Source organism: Octodon degus, unplaced genomic scaffold (genome assembly GCF_000260255.1).
Source record: "Octodon degus isolate 3935 unplaced genomic scaffold, OctDeg1.0 scaffold00087, whole genome shotgun sequence".
In the NCBI taxonomy this organism is placed as follows: domain Eukaryota; kingdom Metazoa; phylum Chordata; class Mammalia; order Rodentia; family Octodontidae; genus Octodon; species Octodon degus.
Window position 1 is genome coordinate 5,785,302 of NW_004524663.1, and position 22,807 is coordinate 5,808,108.

The following is a 22,807-nucleotide window of genomic DNA, read 5'->3' on the forward strand; positions in this document are numbered from 1 at the left end:
ATTTCGCCCGGGGCGGTAGCGAGCGTGCAGGGAGCGAGGATGCACCGGGTTAGCCGCGCGAGGGGCCGGGGTGCACCAGGCTGCCTCTGGAGCCCGCCGCGGGCAGAGCGGCGCGCAGGCGCACTGGGGCCCCGGTGCTCCCGGGTACAAAGGATCGCCGCGGAAACCCAGGCTTCCTCCGGGTCCGCACGACCCGTCGGGGACTCCGCAGACCCGCGCGACACTTGCGCCCCGCTGCAGATCGCAGCTGCGGCCCGCCGCCCCGGCACCTGATGCTCGCGCGTGTCCCCGACTGCAGCGCGCTCGGGGTTTAATTCTGGCGCTGCCGGCCGGGCCGGCTCCGCCCCCCGCGCCCGCCCCGCCCCCTCGAGTCCCGGGGCCGCGGCGCGCGAGCTGCTGGCCGGCCGCGCAGGTTGGGAGGAGCGGCTGGAGGTGAGTGCGCCGGGGGTGCCCGGCCTCCCTTCTTCGGCAGCGTGGGCCCCAGAGGCCCCCAGCCTGCTATCCCTGCACCGGGGAGCAGCTCAGGCAGACTTGGCGCGCGCCCTGGGCGCACGGCGGCGGAGGCGGGGGACGGCCCCCGGGCTCATACTCGCCCGGGCTCCCGGGGCGGCCTCCGACGGCCCTGGGGAGGGATCCGAGAGCTGCCTTCGGGCCTGCGGGCGCTCCAGTTGGCGCGCGCTGCGGCGGGGAGCTCGGGGGCGTGGAGGAGGGAGCGCGGCGCCCCGGCTCCCGGCAGCGGGAAAGTACGCGCGGGCCGGCGGGCGGGCGCTGCGGACGCCTCGACACACCGAGCCGGGGGCGCCGGCTCTTGGGTGCCTCTCGGCCCATTCTTAGTCCGAGACGGTCTGGGGCACACTTCTCTAGGGCGTCTTTCCGTTAAGGTTGGTGCTGTGCTCCGCAAAACGGGGTGAGGATCAAGACCCCTTTCTCCTCGGTCCAGGAACGGCAGGTGGTCTCGGGTCGTCCAGCCGGCTCAGAGATGGCCCCTGCCGGGGTGGAGGGGTAGGGGTGGGGGATGGGCGTGGGCGCTGACACTGCTGGGGCTTGGGGAGACCGTCCAGCCCGACCAGACTGCGTGGCTTTCTGGAGGATCTGCGGTAGCGGGTCAAGGGAGGGTGCACGCGTCCTTAAGCGGACTTGGTGTCTGGGCGTCCCTCCTACGTGTCACGTTGACAAACGCACCACGAGCCTGGCTTCTTAAAGTTCCCCGTCACCCGGGTCGCGTGGAACTTTGAGAGGCAACCCTAGGGGTAGGCGCTGCAGGGTCAGCAGGAGATGCGTGCGCGAGGATGGCGAGGGCGGGTGGGCGGGCGGTTTGTGCTCTCGTTAATAACCTAGGGCGTCCCCGGCGCTCGCTCTCTGCGGGAGTTCAGGCCGTCTTACAGATTAATGAATTTTGGCAGGCTGCGAACCCTAAGACTAACAAGAAGGTTAATTATGCACATCTGTCATTCTGCAGTTCCTGAACCACCTTCTTGCCCCACCCTCCCGAGCTAGATGGAGATCAGGGGTTCCTTCTTTTTAGTTAAGGACCTTATTCTTGATGTTTAGGCAGTGCGTGGTTTATTTGCTAGTTTCTCCGTTCTTCAACTTTCTGTGTTTGAATGCTGGGCGCTCCTACACTTTGTTTTACTTAAAATTGTGAGACGTATGCGTGGTTCCTCATATAAGAGAAAGCAAAACATGAAGAGCAAAATAAAGAGATGGATAATAGGAAACAAAGAGATAGATACTTTGCAGAAGGTAAGGAGAGTAGGAGATGGGGGAAGGAAGAGAAGGGAAACGGGACACGAGTTAAGATATGTGTATGTCCCAACTGCCCACGTGAATGTAATCATGATGTACCAGAACATACACTGAACAAAACCTGAAAAACAGTAGAATCACCCTACGGAGGAATTCTGCAGCCCTGTTGGCTTCCACCAGTGAATTTGCCTGGACTTTCTGAAATATATATTCTTTGGTATCGGGAATTGAACTCAGGACCTCGTGCTTGCCAGGCAGTCGCTGTGCCACTGAACTGTATCCCTGGCCTTCTCGGCGTTATAAGGAAGAAAAATAATCAACAAATTCTTTGAAAGAGCCCAAACCAGGAAATATTAACAAGTTATTTTATGATGCCCAATTTTGACAAAATTATATGGAAAAATACTTGCAAATCTTTCTCACCAATAAAATAAAATTATCAAATGTAAATTTTTTTTTTTTTGAGATGTGGGAGTATTTGGTACCACCCCCCATGCCCAGGTAAACATACCATGTTTGCCTCTTTAGGTGTATAATTCAATGAGTAGCTTTTTTTTTTGCGGAACCGGGGATTGAACTCAGGCCCTTGTGCTTGCCAGGGAAGCGCTTATTCCACTGAGCCATCTCCCCAGCCCCCACAACGAATAGCTTTTAGTATGTTTATGAAGTTATGCAGGCATTAACACTATCTAGTTCCAGAATATTCCCATCACCCTTCACATCAGAAAAACACCATTTCTTTAGTCATCGTGTCCTCCTCCCACCCCTATTCCTTCATTTGAGAGTAACGACTTGTGAGAGGTTGAGTGGGAAGGCAATGATGACTATCTTTGGTTCTTTTACTGTTAATAGGCTTGGGGCAAGCTGCTGCCACTGAGGCAATTGAACAGCGGTTAAGTATGGGCAATCCTACTGGGAGGTTAAAATGTCCAAGGAAGGAGAAGAGTAAATTGCTTCCCTTGAAGATACAGACATGGTGTGTGCATCTTATCTCTTAGGGCATATGGATGCTTCTGGAGATGTTTTGTGCTCTTGATTTGCCTCATCTACAGATCTCTTTAGTTGAAGTTCTGCAGAAAAAGTAAATTCTGGGTTATGTTTTGTGAAGAGAGGTTAAGAGAATAATAAAGGATGTTAGGTTTAAGGAGTCTTTTTGTTTTGTAGGTGCTAGGGTTCAGATCCAAGGGCCTCAGGCATGCCAGGAAAATGTTCTCCCACAGACCTATACCCTGAGTTCTTAAAAGGACTCTTTAAAATATTGTCCCGCCCAACCCCAACGAAAGAAACCACAGGCATCCATACGTTCAAGACCAGGTTCATTTCAAGACTATAGTATTTGCTCACAAGTACTCTGAATTAATGTGCCCTACATTAACCTTGATCAGGGAGGAAGAGATGGAAAGCCAGGGAATGCAAGGAACTGGGGAGGATGTGGGAGAAAGCGGGAGAGAGAGGTGCTTGTGGGAGCTCAAGGCTGTTTAGGTAACTGGGGGGCGAGCACCTTCAGAAGCAGCAAAGTGGGTCTCTGAGGCTTTGCAGACCTCTCTCCTGGCTTTTGTTGGATTATTCACGCATGTTTTAAAAATCAGTTGTATTGAGTTGAGTCTGCCCAAATTTTGCCTCCACTGCACATCTCATCTACCCTTCAATTATGCAGAGACAAAAGTCAGGTTGGCTTCAAATCTGCATTACAGGAAAAATGTTGAGTCTGTTACATGGACAAGTGGGCTTGCACCAACTCTTTTTTTTTTTTTTTTTTAAACTAACTAAAAATTGAGCTATATGCCAGGCATATGATGAGGGTGAATCTTGACAATCCTTATAAAACTAGCATAAACCTAGCCCACCCCCAGAGAAAGAAGCAGAATATTGCCAGCTCTGAGAAGATTTTTATAACATTTTCCCCATTTACTGCCCTCCCCAGAGGAGTCACTGTGCCCACTCGCTGAGTTGAGCATGTTTTTGTGCTCTATCTACATGAATGAAATTTTATTTATATAGTATGTGGTTTGTCTCACATTTTGTTTGTGACACAGCTGTGTTGCTGCTGGTGGCTGGAGGTCAGTCGACCTTATTGCTGTCTGTTACATTTCACTGTGACTTGATCACAGTGTACCCATTCTAGGTGTGTCGGTCAGTGCTCACTAGAGAAACAGGCTATAATGCAAAATGTATAAGGATTTACAAGGTCGTCTGACTGTGGCCACCTACGGACCCAGTTGAAGGTCGTAGGCTTGGAGCTCACCGGCTTGCAGCTCACCATAGCGTCCTGGGGAGCCCCTCTCCGAGGCTGAAGGGTCTGCCCTGCAGCTAGGAGAAAGTCCAAGGTGAAAGGGTAGAGGCTGGAGCTTCTCTAAAGAAGCAGAAGTGAGCTTTCTTTCTTCTTCCTCTCTCTTTTGTTCCTGTCTGGAGCCAAGTTGCCCTCGGCTAGGTTGGGTCTTCCCTCTGCAGTAAATTGTGCAGCCACACCCAGAACTATGCCGGTCCAACATAGTTGGGTGTTTCTTACTCACGTTGACGCTATCAGTGAACTATTGTATGAGAGTTGAAGGCCTTTTAAATACTGTAACTTCCTTTTTTTTTTTTTTTTTTTTTCAAATAGTGAGATTATGAATATTCTAGGACATTCTTGATACATACGCACTGGTATTGGATATCTGCTCAGGGAGAGATTTCTAAATTCCAAACTAGTGTTCAAGTTGGAAGATACTTGCAAGTAAGAGTTCCAGAGTGTTTATTTAGGTTGTTATTTCTACCAGCAGAGTATGGGAGCTCTGCCCTGGCTTCTTTAAACTCCAAAAGCAGATCTGTAGCACATTTGTCGAAGGAATGGAATATGGCCCCTACTTGCCCCCTCCCAGCAGGTTATTTCCTCTGTGTTCACTTTCAGTACCTTTCTATGTGGTTTCATTTTTGTATCTTAATGTTGTATCTTAGGGGAGGTTTATTTTTTGTTTTTGTTGCCCAGGACCAAAGCCAGGGCTTCCAGCCTGCTAGGCAAGCCTTCTACCCGTGAGCCAAATTTCCAGCCTCTCTTAACATTGTATCTTAATATTGCTTCATTCTTCCCTGCATAACCTTGTGGGTGGCTTTCATTTAATAATTGTCCCAGCTTTGGAAACATATGTTAATTTTTGAAGTTTTACTAGTATAGGCTATTTAATCTAAAAATGCATTGATTGTTTGCATTTTTAAAAGTTCATACAATAAAAAACACATTGCCATGAATTTCCCCCAATATACTCCTCATCATTGAAAACACACATCTACCATCACCCTTGCCACTTTCTGGAAGTCTTCTTGAATGAGAATCTTCAGTTGTGCTGTTGAGGCTGCCTCCATGTCCTGAATTGCTTCAGGACATTTGTCCTGAAGAATCATTTTGACTTTGCTAAAGGGCCAGAAACCACAAAGCACCAGATTTGGAGAATAAGGTAGATGAGAACACACCGTTATGTTTTATTGGGCAGAAATTGCTCTAAAAAGTTTGATCAGTGAAGTCTGATTAAAAAAATAAAGTGAATGCTTAAATTTAAAAATTGTTTCAGTAGATGTGCATGACACAAAATGCATCATGCTCCACTTTTTTCTCTCCATTTCTGACACACACACACACACACACACACATCCCCTTATTATTATTATTATTTTATTTTATTTTGGTACCAGGGATTGAACTCAGGACCTTGCACTTGCCAGGCAAGTGCTTATTCAACTGAGCTATCTCCCCAGCCTCCCTCATTATTTTTGGTGCTGGGAATCAAACTTGTCCTTGTACTTGCCAGGCAGGCACTGTGTCAATGAGCTACATCCTGTATCCCATCATCCTTGGCAATATCTTTTTTCTTTTTCTTTGGGACGGTGTCCCAGTGAAGTTTGGGCTGGCCTTGTGCTCATTTTTGTAGCCCCCCAGGCTGGTTTTGAACTCACAGTGCTCCTCCTATCTCAACCTCCTCCCAACTGCTGGGATTATAGGTGTGAGCCACCATGCCCAGTTCCCGGCCAGCATGGCTTGCCCAAGGTTCTGCCCCACCCCACCCCAAGGCAGGCAGGGGTTGGGGATGGAACTCAGGTCCCTGCCCTTCCCAGGTAGGTACTTATGCCTCTGCTATCTCTCAAGCCCTAGCAATGTCTTTAACTATAATAACTTTTTAAAAATTTAAAATATTGGGGCTGGGGAGATGGCTCAGTAGAATAAGCGCTTGCCTGGCAAGCACAAGAGCCTGAGTTCAATCCCCGGTTCTGGGGGAGAGAGATATATATATATCCATTTATTTTATTTTTTTTTTTTTTGGTCAACCCTTGTATATTGCAGACATAATCTTTGTGAATAAGGTTTCCCCTCTGTTTTTTGAATGTGTCATAAACTAGGGATTTTCTTTTCTATGGCCATGGATTCTTGTTAAACTATTCTTTGCAAAGTTGAATTCTCTTTGAGCTCCATATGGATAAGATTAAACAGATATTTAAATTGCTAATAGATTACTTGCAAAGGATATACATCTGACAGTTTGATTCTATAAAGAATGGTCAATTTAACTCTGATACCTCTGAATTTTTGGTACAATCTCACTTAGCAGTCACATGCAATTTTTGTTTATGTGATACTTTTAGCAAAGGCACTAATCCAGAAGCTGGAGAGGCTATAAGAAGAATCTTACTAAGTACCTTTTAGTCTAGAAGTTACTATCTAAATTTTCTTTCTTCTTCTTCTTCTTCTTTTTTTTTTGGCAGAACTGGGGATTGAACTCAGGCCCTTGCGCTTGCTGGGGAACCGCTTATTCCACTGAGCAATCTCCCAGACCCCCTACTATCTAAATTTTAAAAATCAGTCAGGTAATTTGTTTTTCAAATAACATTAAGTTTATTCAATAAATATTGAATGTTTGTTTGAGTTCTGGGTCAGAAGAGATATTTCTCCCTGCGTAGTCAACAGTGTCTTCATAGGGGCCGGAGAGATGGCTCAGAGGCGTGGGCACCTGCCTGCCTGGCAAGCGCAAGGTCTAGAGTTCAATCCCCGGCCAAACATGCTGTGCTGGCCCTTAAGCTGGGTGCAGTGGCGCATGCCTGTAATCCCATCATTCTGGAGATTACGATAGGAGGATAACTGTGAGTTGGAGACCAGCCTGGGGGCTGCAAAAAGTGAGCGCGAGGCCAGCCTGGGCTGCGTAGTAAGACCCTGTCTCCAGTAAATAATTACAAAAAAAGAAAAGAAAAGTAGGACTTGGGCTGAGCTCCACGGGATCTTTAAAAATGGCCTGGAGAGCGGGTCTGTCTGAAGGCGTGGGACCCCTGTGCCTTCTCCACCCTCTCTCAAGGGTAAGGGCTATCAGCTGCTGGAGACTCTGGACAGCGGGAGTGATGTTGGCTTCCTGGTTTGTTTGGTTTTTTTTTCCTGGAAGATAAAAATAACAGACCCAGTATAAAGGCAAAACAAAAATACTTGGGGCTTTTTGGAGAAAGCTGTTTTGAACGTGCGAGACCAGCCGTGGGATGCGATTATGAACACTTGGCGGCGGGCTGCTGCTTGCTGGGTGACGACGCTCCTAACTCCTTTCCTCCTTTCCCTGCAGATAAAATTTAGTGAAAATTTCCCTAACGTTAAGGCTGTTCCACCAAACTTCATTCAGAGTAAGTCACTATCAATTAGTTTTAGTAAGTGGCGATTATATTTTATGACATGCAAGGAAGCCCTCGTGGGGCGATTCAGAGACCAAACCCTCAGGATCGTGAGTGGTGAGAGAGAAGATGCAGAGCTGACATAGGCAGGAGGAGGTGAATGCGGGTGGCTCGTTCTGGCAAGGTAGCTGACAGAGGAGCTTGTGCCGAGTAGAGGGGTCTAGGTGACGTTAGGGAGGCTGGACTTTGAAAAATGTATACAGGTGGGGATTGAAGGGCATCATATTTAGGCAACGGCTGTAGAAAAAGTAAGACAGTGTGCAGTCAGCGCAGCTCGACACAACAGCCTGGCCAGTCACATGCTCGGAGTCACAAGGGAAAGGCAGTTTGAGATTGTACTGTACCTGTTTCCATTGGCTTGTGATTGCCGCGCCAGCCTGGTGTTCTTGGTATAAATATTGTAGCTCTGGGCCGAAAATACCTGATTGGAATTGAGGATCTCTTGCTGGCTCGCTGATTTTTGGCAACTTACTGAGCCTATTTTTCCTCTATACACAAAAGGCTAAGAAGCTTATTGTGGTGGTGTGTCCATATAGTCCCAGCTATTCTGAAGGCTGAAGCAGGAGGATTGCACATTTAAGGCTAGCCAGGGCAGCATGGTGAAACCCCTTCTAAAAACAAACGTCTTCTTTCATAGAGCTTTATTGTGAAGATGAAATGAGTTAAAACCAGCCCTACTGATGGAGGCGGTTTCAAAGCTGCCAGAATCAAGTGGCTGGCACACCACATTGCCTGTTTCTTGATTACTAAGTTAGTCTGTTTCTCTTTTTCTTTTTTCTGTACCTGCAATTTATTCAGGCAGGCGCTGTACCACTGAACTATAGCCCCAGCCCTGAATACTAAATTTCTGAATCTAAATATTTCTATATTTGCACATGAATAGTACAAACAACACAGAAAGGGTTGAAAATGAAAATGAAGGCCCATCATTCTTTTCTGATTTGTAGCTCAGTTACAGTCTGTGTCTGTCTGTCTGTCTGTCTGTCTGTCTCTCTCTCTCTCTTTCACGTTTGGCACTGAGGATTTGTTTACATCCTTATGGCACTGTGGGAACTTGCTCCCCAGCCCCCAAATTGCCATTCTCTTCCAGCATGTCTTGGAACCTGAGACCCGAAGCCCTTCAGTGCTTCACTACCCTATGTGGTTACCCTGAATGATACCTCAGACCTTCCCCCGAATCCCTTTTACCAAACTATTATCCATGATAGGGACTACCCTTCCTGAATTACCAGAACCAGTTGATACAGACAATTAAAGGCTAGTATTAAACCTACAACTTATTTTATAAAATGCTTGAAGGCCATGTTATGAAGAGGCCTCTTAGGTAGAAATGTCCGGCCTACTTGCCTATTTTAGGCATGTACACAGTGCTATTATCCAAGACTTGAAGTGAGGTCTTAGGTTTTAAGGTGTCTACTACAGTCTCTTTTTAAATATAACTGCTAGTTCTGTATTTAGGTCTTCTGGTGGTTATGACTAACAACTTGGCCCAAAACTACTAAGCCTAAAAGTTCTTTAATGGTATTGTGGAGTGTTTGTGTCAGGGACTCAGTTTGGCTTGGCTGCGTTGCTCTGCTACTTGGGACATTGGTGGAGGTCTCTCTGTGGAATCCACTGTTGAGCAGACTTCTCTGGAGGGTCCGGAAGCACTCTGCTCCCATGTCTGGTGTTTGGTGGTGACATTGGGCTTGGTGTTGACTAGTGGCCAACGTGTATACATGTGGGGACTTTAATCGGTCCTTCTGGTAGCTTCTGTATGGTGGCCCCAGGCAGGTGGACTTTTGGCATCAGGGTTCTCACAGGTATTAGGCAGAAGACTCCAGAGAAGCAGCTCGTAAAATGTGTATGTCTGTGTGTATGTCCATGTGTGCATGCATATGTGTGTAATTTTTTTCCTCCTTAATAAGGAATTTTGGAGACCAGTTATTCTAAAATCTGCAGTTATAGACCAGACGGTGGCATATGCCTATAGTCCCAGCACTCTGGGCAACTGAGGTAGGGTTAGAAATTCAAGTGTAGCCGGGGAAACCAACATTTTAAGGAAACCCTGTCTCAAAATAAAACAAGAGGGACAAGGAGTAGATTGGTGCGAAGACCCTGGGTTCAATCCCAAAACAACCTCCAACTTGATTAAAATTAACCAGCATACCCTGTGGTGAGCACCTCAAACCACACAGTCGGAAGCTGCTTTTTTTTTTTTTTAATTTAAAGGTCCTGGGATTTAACCCAGGACCTTTAGATGGAACTATGTCCGTAATCCATTTAATTTTCCATTTTGAGATAGGTTTTGTCTTGAGTTGCTCAGGCTGGCCTCAAACTTGTGATGCTTTGCTCTCAGCTCTCAGGTACTGGGATTGCAGGCATGTGCCACCATACCTGGCTACAGTCTTTTTATTTTATTTATTTATTTATTTATTTATTTATTTATTTATTTGGTGGAACCGGTGATTGAACTCAGGCCCTTGCACTTGCCAGGCAAGTGCTTATTCCACTGAGCCGTCTCCCTGGCCCCTACAGTCTTCTTTTTAAACTGCTGCAGTCTATATTTGATTGTACAAATCTGACAGTTTATTATTAACACCCTGCTAATTTGATGGAACCTCACACCTCTCTTCCTCTTCCTTCTCCCCCCCCCCCCCCCAGTCTTTTTGAGACATGGTCTTGCTATGCAGTTCAGACTGGCCTTGAGTCGCTTTGTAACCCAGGCTGGTTTCAAACTCAAAATCCTCCTGCTTAAAAAAAAAAAAAAAAAAAAATCCTCCTGCTTCAGCCTTCTGGGATTACAGGTACACTCCACCACACTTGGCTTTCTGTTTTGTTTTTAATTTCCTGCTGTTCAAGCTGGCCTCCAGCCTGCATTTCTCCTGCCTCAGTCCTCTGAGTGCTGAGATTACAAGTATGCACTACCATGACCTGTTTACAGTTTCTCTTAGTTACCTTTATAATTTTTAATAAATCATTCCATGCTTATAAGGCCATCTATCGGGATTCAGACAGCTCTGGTTTGTTGGAGAGCAAGTGTTAGGGAGGGACCACACAGGGAAAGCAAAAGCCTTGCCTCGAATGGGGGAGGCCTTCCACTACAGCTCTGATGCCAACTCCAGCTGGAGCTGTAAGTGTCTGCACAGGCTCTTTCCGTGGAGGACACAGCAGGTGATAGAATCCGACAGTCTATTTCTTCTTTGTCTTTTTAAGTTCCTACCTGTTTACTATTTCCTTCTCTGTGCTTTGCATTTAAATTATGGATGCTGGAAGCAGAGGATATTCTCACTAAGGAAGAATCTTAAGTGCGCTGCTGAGTATTTGTATATGGATGTGACACAGAAGAGCCTGCCAGCGATAAGTATCCTCATGCTTTTTTCATTACAGAAGCAATCAGTTAATTGGGAACAATTATATAATATATAGCGAGTGTCTGGAACCCTGCAAGTCTGTTGGTGGCAGATTTTTTCCCCCTCTTTTAATTCATTTAGTTAATGGAATTGAGCCTTGGGGTTTGGTTTAACTCTCACAAGACACATGGTAATCCCTTTTTGTATTAGCCGAGTCTCTGAGGAGCACATCAGTAGTTCGCTTATTGATTTGCTGTTACTACATATTGCAGATAAAACCCATTTGATCTTTGTTGTTGCTGTTCTCCATTTGCTGTTTTTTTAAATATGATTTTTGGCTTGATTAGAATAAGATGTAAATTTGTACTTTTTGATAGCTGTGCTGTGTTTTTAGGTTTGTTCATATTTCTCTTGATGTTACTGACTAGTCTTTAACTTTGGAGAAAGATATTAAGTAATTAGCAAAAGTAGGAATCAAGCCTGAATACTTTACATTTTTTCTCCTCTCCTGCACTTTTCCTCTTCCTCTTATATGTTATGATTCAGCTGCACAGGCCTGCCCTTTCCTATGAAGAACAGCCCTTTTAGGAATGAGATTATCTGCTCTGAGATGTTAATCTCACTGTCCTGCCAAATACTGCTTCGCATCCCTTTCTCAGGTGGAGTTGCAGACCAGGCAGTCAGACCAAGCAGTCTCCTTTGTGTCTCTGTCCTTGCACCCTTGCAGTTACTGCTACTCATCATAAGTTGCTTTTACTTGTGTTTGAGCTTTATGTACCTGGTATCACTGAGTGTGTGCCCTCCTGGGCCTAGCTTTCCTCCACATTATATTTAAAGATAGATCCATCTTGTCACATGTGGGTATCAGTTGTGTACTGTCATTGTTGCAGTCCTGTATTGTGTAAATATCTAACTGTTTATCTGAGTGCAGGTATATATGGGGCTGTTTCCATCTTGGGACTATTAAGGTGAACGTTACTGTCAGGAGCGATTTTAAGTGTGTTTTCTAGTGACTATCTAGGCATATTTTTTTTGGGTACCTATCTAGCAGCAGAATTGGTGCACTATACATTTAAACTGGAGTAAAGCGCCAGAGTGCTTTTATTGATTCGTATTGTCCCCAGGAGTAGGTGAGTTCCAGTTGCTCCTCGTTCTTGTGGGTGGTAATCTTGTAAATGCGTTATCGACTTTTGCAGATGACTAATGAAGGTAAGCGCTTTCAAAAGGATTTATGTCTTTCCACTTTTTAGCATAGTGAATAGAAAAGCTGAGTCAGTTCAGTATTCATCTAGAGACTGTGAGTTATTTAAGTGCTGTAGCTTTTCTGTTTCTCTGCGCTATAAAATTCACTGCTAGGGTTTTTTTAGTTCAAAGGACTTATATTTAATCAAATTAAAGAACATGAATCTACAAATGAACCACCAGGTACTCAGTGTACGTGAAGGCTGCAATTTTGCTCATGGTGTTACAGCTTTTCTAATTTGTTAAATCAGTCTATTGACTTTTGCCTTCCACAGTGACATTTTTTTTTTTAACAGGGGAAGTTGTCTGAGTCTTCCTGTGAAGTTAGCCAGGAATCTAATTTCCACATCAAAGTATAAATGCAAATTTGAGATCTTATTGCATAATGTTTTAAGGGGACTATAAAGGGATTGTCAATGGAGGGTTAATTTGTTTCTTGTGAAGTTGCAAGGACAGAGATGTACCTTTTTGCTTTCTTTGAAAATGAAATTAGTAGCTTCTAGGAAGCAACCTGTTGTTCCGCAAACTTGAGAATGTTTTCGTTTACTTCTGTTGGTCTTTTGAAATGTCTTTCTTCAGCTTTCATTAGAAACCTATTATTATTATTTTATTTTTTTAGAAACCTATTTTGGCTTTTCAGTTGATGCTTGAGAGTTGCATGCTGTTTTAGAGCTGGGCAAGGTGTCAGACACCTACACCTATAATTCCATTACTTGGGGAGGCTTAGGAGGGAGGATAGCTATTAGTTGCGGTGAGCCTGGGCTACCTAGTGGGTTCAAGGCCGGTGTGAACTACATAGTGAGAACCTGTCTCAAAAAAACCCCAAGAATGTCACATTCACCTCTCACCTGGCTTTGTACTTATACTGTGAAAAGAATCCTTTCTCCCTTCAATGTTATTAGAAGCTCCTGAGCAAGAAATGGGTACCAGCTGGGAGGCTGAGGCAAGAGGATCATTGAGAGTTCCAGGCCAGCCTGCAGTCCATGTAAGTTCAAGGCCAGCCTAGAATACACAGTAGGACCCTATCTTGGAAACAGACAAAAAAAAAAGGAAGAAAGAAAGAAAGAAAGAAAGAAAGAAAGAAAGGCTGGCTGGCCGGCCAGATAGCTCAGCGGCTTAGTGCGCAGGGACTGGGGTTGGATCCCCGACGTGTCCTGCTGGCCCTGCCCCTGGGGAGCACTGAGATGGCAACTGAGACTGGGCATGGTAATTCCAGCATTTGGGAGGCTGAAAATAAGAGGATCAGTACAAGTCTGATCTGTGTAGTGAGACCCTTGGAGACCCTGTACTAAATACAAAAAAAAGTCAAGCAAGAAAGCAAACAAGCAAAGAGAAATGGGTGCTGTCTGGTCTTAAATGCCAGTAAGGTAATTTTGGGTACTATCCAATCTCTTGGTGGCAAGATTAAATCCTGGATTATATAACCTGGAGGATTTTAGGGAATTCAGGCTTCTGACCTTGGGGGCAGAGTTCTTTGCCTCCAGACATAACCAAACTTTAACCTCCTTCCAGAATTATAATTCTGGAGGAGGAGAGGGAGGTGGAAGGGGAGGATTGCAAACCCTTATCAAGGACAGCGGGCGGATTGGGAGAGAAATGATTGTGGTTTACTTACTTCAGCACAGCATTTCTCAGCCCTGGTATGCTTTCAGGAACAACTGGGAGAAGCAGCTGACCACATTTTTTTGTCCATTGTTTTTAGTCATTTAAAGCTGGGTAAATTCAAGGCTAGTTCCCTCAGGAGATCATGTAGACTTAGCTGTGTTCTGCTGTGTCTTTAGTGGGGTGGGGATAGCAGAATTACGGTCCCAGAGGTGGATCCGAGAATTGTTTATGGCTCCAGGAATGACAGAAATGTGGGTGGGAGGTGCAGGGCACACTGGCTTGAGAAATAATAGCGAGGCCTTTCAGGGCACGGCCAGGTGGGGGCGAGCAGCTAGGTCGGCCTTCCTGGACGCTCCACCGTGTTTGGTGAGTGAATTTCAGCAGTAGCGTCCTCAGGTGGTCAGATCTGCCAGAAGATACTGAGCTCCAGCGGTTTAGGTCCGTTATGTGGTACTTGTCCTTCAGGTAATTAAGAATCCGCTGTTTCCAGCGGCTCACACGGAAACATTCAGGTTATCAGAAGATTTGTTTTAGTGAGGTTTGCCCCCAGCCAGTGGGCATTCCAGTCCCTGCTTTGTTCGCTCTTGCTTTTTTTGTGGGCTTGGGGTCACCAGGGGGCTGCTGTGCTCGGCACCCCCCGGGTGCACTGCTGTATAAGCCATGCTTGGGTCAGTTGTGCGAGAGGAGAGAAGGAGAACTGTGTCTTGTAAGGTTTATTTTAGCCAACCTTAGAAAACAGGAGGTTCCTGTTTAGCCACTTAGGAGGCACGAGGAAAGCCAAATTGGAGCTCTTCAGGAAAAGCTCTGCAGCCACAGCCTTTCACACCTAGGCACCCACTGGTGGCGCTCACCACAGGGGCCCTCTCTGTCAGCACTCAGCTCCACCTGTCGTTGGAAGGGGCGGGCCAAGGGCTTACTCACGCTCGAGGTCAAAAAAGAGCAATGGGACCTTGAGTGGGCCAGCCCAGAGTGGTTCCATAGCGTGGCTTTAGTGCAGTGGAAAAACTTACTTTTTCCTGCTCTGTCACCTTCAGTAGTAAGAGGAGGAAATGCTGCTTTCAGGGCTTGGAGTTTACATGGTTCATAAATCATTTTCCTGGGATCTTTGTCAAGGTAAAAGTGGCGTGAGTCTCTGGCGCTCATGTCATCTGTGGAGGCAACTGCGCGTCCCTCTAACGAGGTCCGGTCCGTTTGGTTAGAGTCCTGAGGTGAAGCCCTGGTCCCAGATACATGGCTGTATTTGGTCCTGAGGTCCTGGCTTTGCTGGGGCCCCACGCCCATGCAAACTGAGCACCCTCCCGGGCATCCCTTTTTCTCTTCCTGACCCCAGTATCTCTATATGGTGACGCTGCTTTTTGCATTTCTAACCTACTCTTTACTTTTGGACCAGTCAGGTTGAGGGGAACTAGATTCAGTACAAGTACAGTCCTGTAATCCCAGCACCCTGGAGGCTCAGGGTGAAGGATTGATGTGAGTTCAAGGCCAGCCTGGACACATAGTGAGACATACACAGTAGTCTCAAGAACAAACCGTAAACAATGCAGGTACAAGGTAGCAGCTTGGTGCTTCAGGCTTACGAGTCTCAGCCCTAGCACCCTAGTGTTTCTTGCTAGGCATGTATTTTATTACCTCTCTGGGATTGGAAAAAAAACCCAAAAAACATGAATGTCATTGTACTGTGGTATTTGAGTATTGGTGAATTATTGTGAGTTTGAGAGTGGGAAGGGGGGAAGTGTGTAGTAAGGGAAGGCGATGAAGATCTAGGGTACAATTTTTCCTGACTGGAAAACTAGAAAAATATCCAAAGAGCTGCATGTATGCTTCTGGCCAGAGGAGCAGAAAAAGACTAAAGCCCCAGTTATCCCACAGTGGACCAGAAAGAAGACTAGAGGTGGGCTCAGGGGACCTGAGTGCTACAGGAAACTCCAGTGCTACAAGGTCCTGGCGGAACCAGGGATTGAACTCAGGCCCTTGCGCTTGCCAGGGAAGTGCTGCTTCTACAGAGCTATCTGCCCGCCCCTTGCTTGGAACCAGTTTTGCCTGAGCAGAACAATCCCACTGCCTGCAAAATGTGGATAATGAAAGCTACTACAGAGAGGCTGAGAGGACAGGTGAGGCCGGGTGTGTGGGCCTCCCATTTGCAGGGACTGTCCCAGGGTGTTTAGGGTCAAGAGATTCCAGGTGATCGCTTGGTAGGAGTTGAGATTGGGGCACTGGATACTGGGGAGACAATGATTAGGAGAAAGGAGGTGCATCCCTTGGATCCCAGAGGAGTGTTGTGAACCCCTCTCCTGGGAATACCTGCAGGACTGCTGTGGTAAGACCATCTTTGAGTGTGATTCCAGAGTATCACTTACAAATGTATTTGATAAACTAGATGTGCTCTTGGCTGTTAAACTGTGGTTCCTCCTACATAGAGTTTGGGAAAGTGAGGACAGTAACACTGTATTTATACTAACAGTTTACAGGGGTATGCAAAGCCCCATCAGTCCTGTTCTTTTAACTTTCCTTGCTTCTTTGTTTCTCTAAGAACATGCTCAAAGTATTACCTGTTCTATACTCATTAAAATGAAGAACTTTTATTCAGCAATATAAATTCAGAGAGAAAGGACCCGTGACTTTGTGCAATTTGGAACTGTGGAATAATTTCCTCGATGCATGAAGCTTCAGACCTTCTTGTCATAACACTTTGTATCAAATGACAGGACACTGTTCTTGGTATGAATGTAGCAACTCACATAGCCTTTCTGACATCACTTAATTTTGCTAATCTGTGAGGGAAACTGGGGGCCCTGGATTCAGGACTTCGCAAGGCAGAACACTTTTTTGGGTAACCAGTGATGGCCTGTGAGTCTTGGCTTGTTCTATGTCTGTGGAGTTAGCATCGTCCCTTGATCTTTGCCTCCACACTTAAAAACTGTGTCCCCACCCCCTTTGTTCCCTCCCAAAGCCACTCACACAGGGGCCCCTGCAGAAGATAATCTGTTGGCCTAATTCTCCTAAGTGCTGGTAGACTTCCAGCTTGACAGGATCTACCACAAACTTGTAAGAGATATTAATGGAATATTTTTCTTCCAGGTATTAGATTTTTGTGAGTTCATGTATATTTTCCTGAGAACAGCTATAAAAATAGGCTTGACTCTGGGTTTTATTCCTCTTTGGCTTCTAGGAAAAAAGTTGGATAGATCTAGAGATACTCGTTGAGTGCCATTGTAATTGATCATTTCAAAACTGTCCACATTAAGTTTTGGTAACATTCTGAGGAAGAGACTAGTACTAAAAATCTAAAACAAAGCAACAACAACACAAACCTCTCAAAACTGGGTCAGGGGTGTAGCTCAGCAGCACAGCACTTGCTTGGTAAGCTTGAGGTCATGAGTTTAATTCTTGTACCACTGCCCCCCCAAAAAAAGTCCCAAACTTTGGGACTTAAAAAAATGATTTCTATATCCCATTAAAATCCCATAAAATTATATTTCCTTATTTTGCCTGCAGTCTGGTCTACCTTTTACGGTATAACCTTGATCTTTGTTTTACCTCTCTCCCCATTAGAAATTAATTAGGTGCCTGCAAAGGGTGAGCTGCTGGACCTTGTCTCCTTTGAATTTGCTATTGTCCTCATCAAGGTCTTGTAAAGGTCAGCCAGACAAATAGCTCCAGTGTTCCTGCTTCCCCAGAGCATGCCTGCGAGCCTTTGTAAGATGAAAACTTCAATTAGAAGAAGTTAGAAGTTATTTTCAACTTACTCTGTTTTTTTGTTTTTCTTTACGGAACCAGCGATGGAACTCAGGCCCTTGCACTTGCCAGTGAAGCACTTATCCCACTGAGCCATCTCCCCGGCAGCCCTCTATTTGTTATACAGACGTTAGCCTGAACATTTACCCGCAGAAGTAGCCAGGCATCTGTCTAGCAGCTTCAGACCATTTTAGGTATTAATCCATTGATTATTAAAACAGTTTTTAAAACACACTAGATTACGCTCAGTGATTTAAAGCTTTTGTTCCCATTATACGAAGCCAGGGTTCTGCTGTAGTGGTGTCCCCACTGCTCCCCAGAGGTTCTGGAAGTTGGCCCCAGGGCTTTGTGCATGTTAAGTAAGTGCTCTACCTCAGCTACACTCTTAGGCATTTTAATTTCATTTTGTTTTGTTTTTTTTTCAAAGTTTTATTGATAAACAGCAATGAGACAGTTTCAAATCAAATAAGAAGTACAGTTTCAACAAATAATACACTGCATATATTCTTCTTAGTGGTTAATTGCTGTACAAGACGCGGACTTGAGATCCTATTTACAAACACCATTAGAACAAATCATTCTATTCATTAAGAGAATGCAACTATATATCTATCCCAACCTCTTTGAATACACAGATACAAAATGGACATTCATCTGTATACCCCATTTTTTCTAAGTTCCGTTATTGAATATTATAGGTGTGTAAACTCAGCAAAATATTCTAAAAGAGTCCAGTAGCCCATAGTAGCATTGGGTCTTCTGTTTAACTGGGAATGTCAGAAATTATTGACCTGAGTCCCCCACAGCTCAACTTAACAGCATGGCTTTATTTCTTATATTTCGACTTCATACTTTTCTATTGGATGGTTGAGACCAAGGTAAAGCAAGACCTATGCAACTTTAATTTCATTTTGAGGCAGGGCCAGGCCCATGTTGGGTTCTAACCTGTATCAGCCTGCCTCAGCCTCCTGAGCAGCTGTAATAGCAAGTGTGTACTACCGCTGTGACGGGTAGGTGAGCCTCCCCGTTTGGGGACATATTCTTATGTTAGGGGGTTAGAAAGGAAATGACCAATTCATTATTGGCAATTAATGCGTCTGCCTGTCTGTCACTTCCACTTGTATTTAATTGGCTGAAACAACTCTTGTATTAAGCCTGTCAGCCAGGGGTGAGGGAAGTGTAATTAATTCTCCCATCTGGAGATGTGGTCACATGGCCACAGGGAGGGGGATAATCTTTCAGGGAGGCAACAAATAACTGGAAACAGCATAATCTATCATGATGGAAAACTTCAGAGAGGTTTAATGGCCTGTATGCCAGTTCACAGTTTTTAGAATTGATTAAATCTGTACTTAGGGTTTTATTTTGAAAAGGTTATGCCTCAGAAATCTGCCTAGATGCAGAAAACAAGGCCTGCTTTTTTGGATAGAGCTGATTAACTTTTTATGAGTTGGAGAGCTGTACCTCTAATTTGGTAACTTTCCGTTCGTTGTTTCTTAAGATTCTAGATGTGTGTTTTAGTCCAGAAATTATAATTATTCTTGCTTATTCAAATGTTGCAATCTTATTGGTCAACTATTTTTTTGTTTAATTGCCTGAATTAATATAATTTTGGTGAACAGTGCTGCCAAGAGGGTTGGAAATGAGAACTATTGAAAACAAAATTTATTAGGGCCCAGTATTTTTTTTTTTGTGAAATTGCTGAGCTGTTGCTGATATTTTCACTAGGGAATTTCTGTCTTATCATTCATTCATTCACTCATTCATTCATTTATTTATAATGTAGTTGGTACAGGGTCTCACTACACAGCTTGGATTGATAGTGATCCTCCTGTTTTCAGCCTCCCCAGTGCTGGGATTACAGGCGTGCGCCACCATGCCTGGACTTGGTTGCTAGCTCCATGTGCTATGGGGGCATATGGTGCTGGGGATCAAACCTCGGTCCCTGTGCTTGCCTTAGTAGGCACTTAGTCCACTGAGCTATCTCACCAGCCCTTGTCTTACCATTTGAGAAGTACAACATCATAATTTTTTTTTTTTAATTTCAGGGAAGGGTCTACAGGGTGTTCAGAGTCTCACTACTAGATTGGACTCATGATCTGCCTGTTTACAGCCTCCCAAGAGCTGGGATTACAGGAGTGCATCACCACACCCAGTCTCAATTGCTGTCTCAGCGTTCCCTGGGGGCGGGGTGGGGCGGGGCAGGGCAGGGCAGGCCAGGCCAGGCCAAGCCATGGCCCCTGCTGAGCTATTTGGCCAGCCCTTAATCATAATTCTTTGACGAAATATGGCCACTTATACTGACTGTGATGTAAGGCACAACACTTTGGAGTCCTAGTTGATGTTCTGTCGTCTCCATGCAGGGGAGATGTGAAAGTCTTTTGGGGGGCATCATGGCCAGCAGCTTCCCCGCCCCCACTGGATGTAGACCTGATGAGGTGGGGGTCAGCTCTGTTTAGGGAGGAATCTTGGATAAGCTTGGTCATTTTCATGAAAATGTTGAAATTTCTTTTTCTTGGTTCACTTCTAAGGTGAACCAGCCCTTGACCGAGGACACAGAAGGCTGTTCTCTTGACCTGCTCCCAGTGCTTTGGGAAACCTTGTCTGGTGGGAAGTGGTATCCACTTATAAGATTCTGAAGGACCTGTAGCATTGGCTAGGAGTGCTGCTCTTCTGTTTCCTCTAATTTCTTTCACTGAATTAGCATGCATTCTGTCCTCACCATACATTATTAAAGAACAAGGAATAGTTTAAGGAACAGTTGCAGCAAACCCTCACGTACTGCCATTCATTTCGTATGCCTCAGCCATGCTTTTTAGGGGAATTATTAGAAAAGTTGCTGTCAGCCTTGACATTAGGACATTCTGGGATGTTTCTTGGAAAATATTTGATTCAGTGCTTGATGAAATCTTGTAAGAGATTGTGATTTCCATGTTGCTTTGACCAAATTTATATCCCACTATTTAAAAAATCATGCTAGCTATTTTTATTGACTGAATTTAGGTACCATTTTACTACTTCAGTATATTTTGCCTTGTTCTAAATTTAGTTTTTCTTCTTGCTTTTTATTTTTATATGTATTTAGTACAAGGTCTACAGGGTCTCACTGCGCAGCTTGGAGTCATAGTGATCCTCCTATTTTCAGCCTCCCAAGTGCTGGGATTACAGGCATGCACCACCATGCCCATTGCCATCTCAGTGTGTCCCTGGGGTGGGGCCAGCAAGGTAGGCCTGGGGATTGAATCCCCGGTCCTTGTGTCTGCCTAAGCAGGTGCTTTATTCTGCTGAGCTATCTGGCTGGCCCTTGGACATTCTATAAATTAGAGATAATCCTGCTCTCTCCAAAGAAGTCCTTCTCTGAATGTGTTTAATAGTAGTATTATTTTGAGACAGGGTCTTGTTCTGCAGTTCAAGCTGGCTTTGTGCTCAGTTTTGTAGCCCCCAGGCTGGTCTTAAACTCACAGAGATCCTCCTGTCTCAACCTCCAGAGTGCTGGGATTATAAACGTGCGCTACCACGTTGGGTTCCGCTGTGCTCTGCCTAAGCAGGCACTTAAGTCCCCCTTGCTTTTTAAATGAATACAAATGTAATTACAACTAGTTTTGAATGTTGCCTCAAGCATTTTTGGAACAAGGTCAAGGATAAATAAATATATTTTGGTAACTTCACATACTTAACATTTCAGGAGCCCCCTGTGTGTTTGAATTGTACACACACACACACACACACACACACACACACACACAGGCACTCATGGAGCTGTATAGCATTCTTTTTTGAGCTTCCTTACTGTCTGACCCAGTGTGCAGACTCAGAGCACCAAGCCTTTTCTGAGCCCTTTTGCTAATGAGGAAGGGCTCCTGGTGGCCCTGGGCTACCATCGTAGACCTTGGACCTGGAGTGGGATTGAGCTGGCTGAGGGCAAACACCAGAATCGACAGTTCTGCAGGATAGATCTTGAGTTTGGAGTTGACATTTCGCTCTCAGCTCCTTTTGCACCCGCAGTTTAATGTGCTCCGGAGGTTATGTGGTGTGGGTGCCTGAGCTCTCCTGACCCCAGCCTCTGCCCCTCTCTTGGTGCTGAGGCCAATGGGAATCAACTGGCCAGACTGGCCAGAAACGAACCCCCTGCACTGCTTTGCTGCCACTTCCCTAGACAGTGCTCCCCTGAACTTTGGCTTATGGTTATGCCTTTTGCTTTCATTGATGGATAAAAGCAATAATAACATGTGATCATGTGGAAAATCTTTTGTTCCTCCTAGCTTTCCTCCTTGCTCACTACATGCTTTCCTGATTGCTCACATCTTCCTCAGTATTAATTTTGGTCATGGTGGGGGGTGAGGGCTCAGTTTTTATCTTCTCTTTTCTGTAGATACTCTTTCCCCTAGTGACCTGTTCCTGTGGTACTTCCGGTTGGCCCCTTGATGCCTGATGACCACCCCACATTCGGCATGATGCTCCTGCGCCACACAGTTCATCCTTTCTAAAGTTGTCTTGAGTGATGGCAAGCCCAGAGCCTTTGTAATCATCCTCACTCTCCCGTTTGTTTGTTGTTTTTTTTTTTGCCATTTCTGACATCCAGTCTAGGAGCATCTCCTGTTGACTGCACCATCACAGTACACAGAGAATCTGCCTTGTCTCCCTCTCTCAAAAATCATACTTTGTGTTTCCTGGATTATTGCAGTCTCCTCACAACTGGTTGCCCTGCGTCTACCCTTGGAGTCCATTCCTGGCAGTGATTCCTTAAAAACAAAAAGTCAGATTGTGCCACTTTACTGCTCAGTTCCATCTTGTCTTGCGCAGGGGTGACCTCTGGGACTCTTCTGACCTGGTTCCTGGGCGTCTCTAACCGGAGCACCAGGACTCCTCCCCACCCACCGGCTCTTCCCAGCTGTGCCTGGTGCTGCTCTCCACAGCCTTTGCACCAGCCTTTCCTCTTCCTGGAGCGCTGTCCTCTGGAGGTCCTCGCTTGGCAGCACTATGTCAGCATCGGGACTGCTTGCAGTTACACTCCACCTTCTCCTGGCCCCCCACATCTCCCTTTACCAGCTTGGCCTGTTTGTTTTCCCCCATTACACAAATGGACCAATAATGCATTATGTAATTTTTTTATTGTATGTGTGGTTCAATGTCTGTCTACTCCAGCAGAATATAGGTCCACGTAGGTCAGCAATCATTATTATCTGGCATCGACTAACATGCACTGAGCTGCTTGTACAGAGAGCCTAGAGTCATAGGAGGCCCTTAGAAGTGTGTTTGTTGTTGAGTGAACTGCTGACGGAGACTTACTGTGCTATTCCCAATCCCGCATGTAAAGAAGTATGTGTTTCAGTTCACTCTTAGATGAACGGGGTCCCCTCACCAGCCTGTTATAAAAGGCACATGGCTCATATGTCCTTCTCTGCTTTGGTTACCAGGATGTCAGGAAATATGTTTTATGGTCAGTGTGATAGTGATTCTTTTTTTTT

At 45.5% G+C, this 22,807-nt stretch overlaps 1 protein-coding gene across 2 annotated transcripts in view; it reads left to right on the forward strand.

Moving 5' to 3' along the window:
* Nucleotides 1–383: 383 nt before the first annotated feature.
* The window catches only part of Kank1 (KN motif and ankyrin repeat domains 1), a 232,556-nt gene continuing 210,132 nt past the window's right edge, over nt 384–22,807 (forward strand). Inside the window, exon 1 of one of the 2 annotated variants that reach the window (XM_023721889.1) lies at nt 384–432. The gene's annotated coding sequence lies outside the window, so the exon portion shown is untranslated. The remainder of the gene's footprint in view (nt 433–22,807) is intronic. The other variant, XM_004637172.3, reaches the window with a different exon arrangement.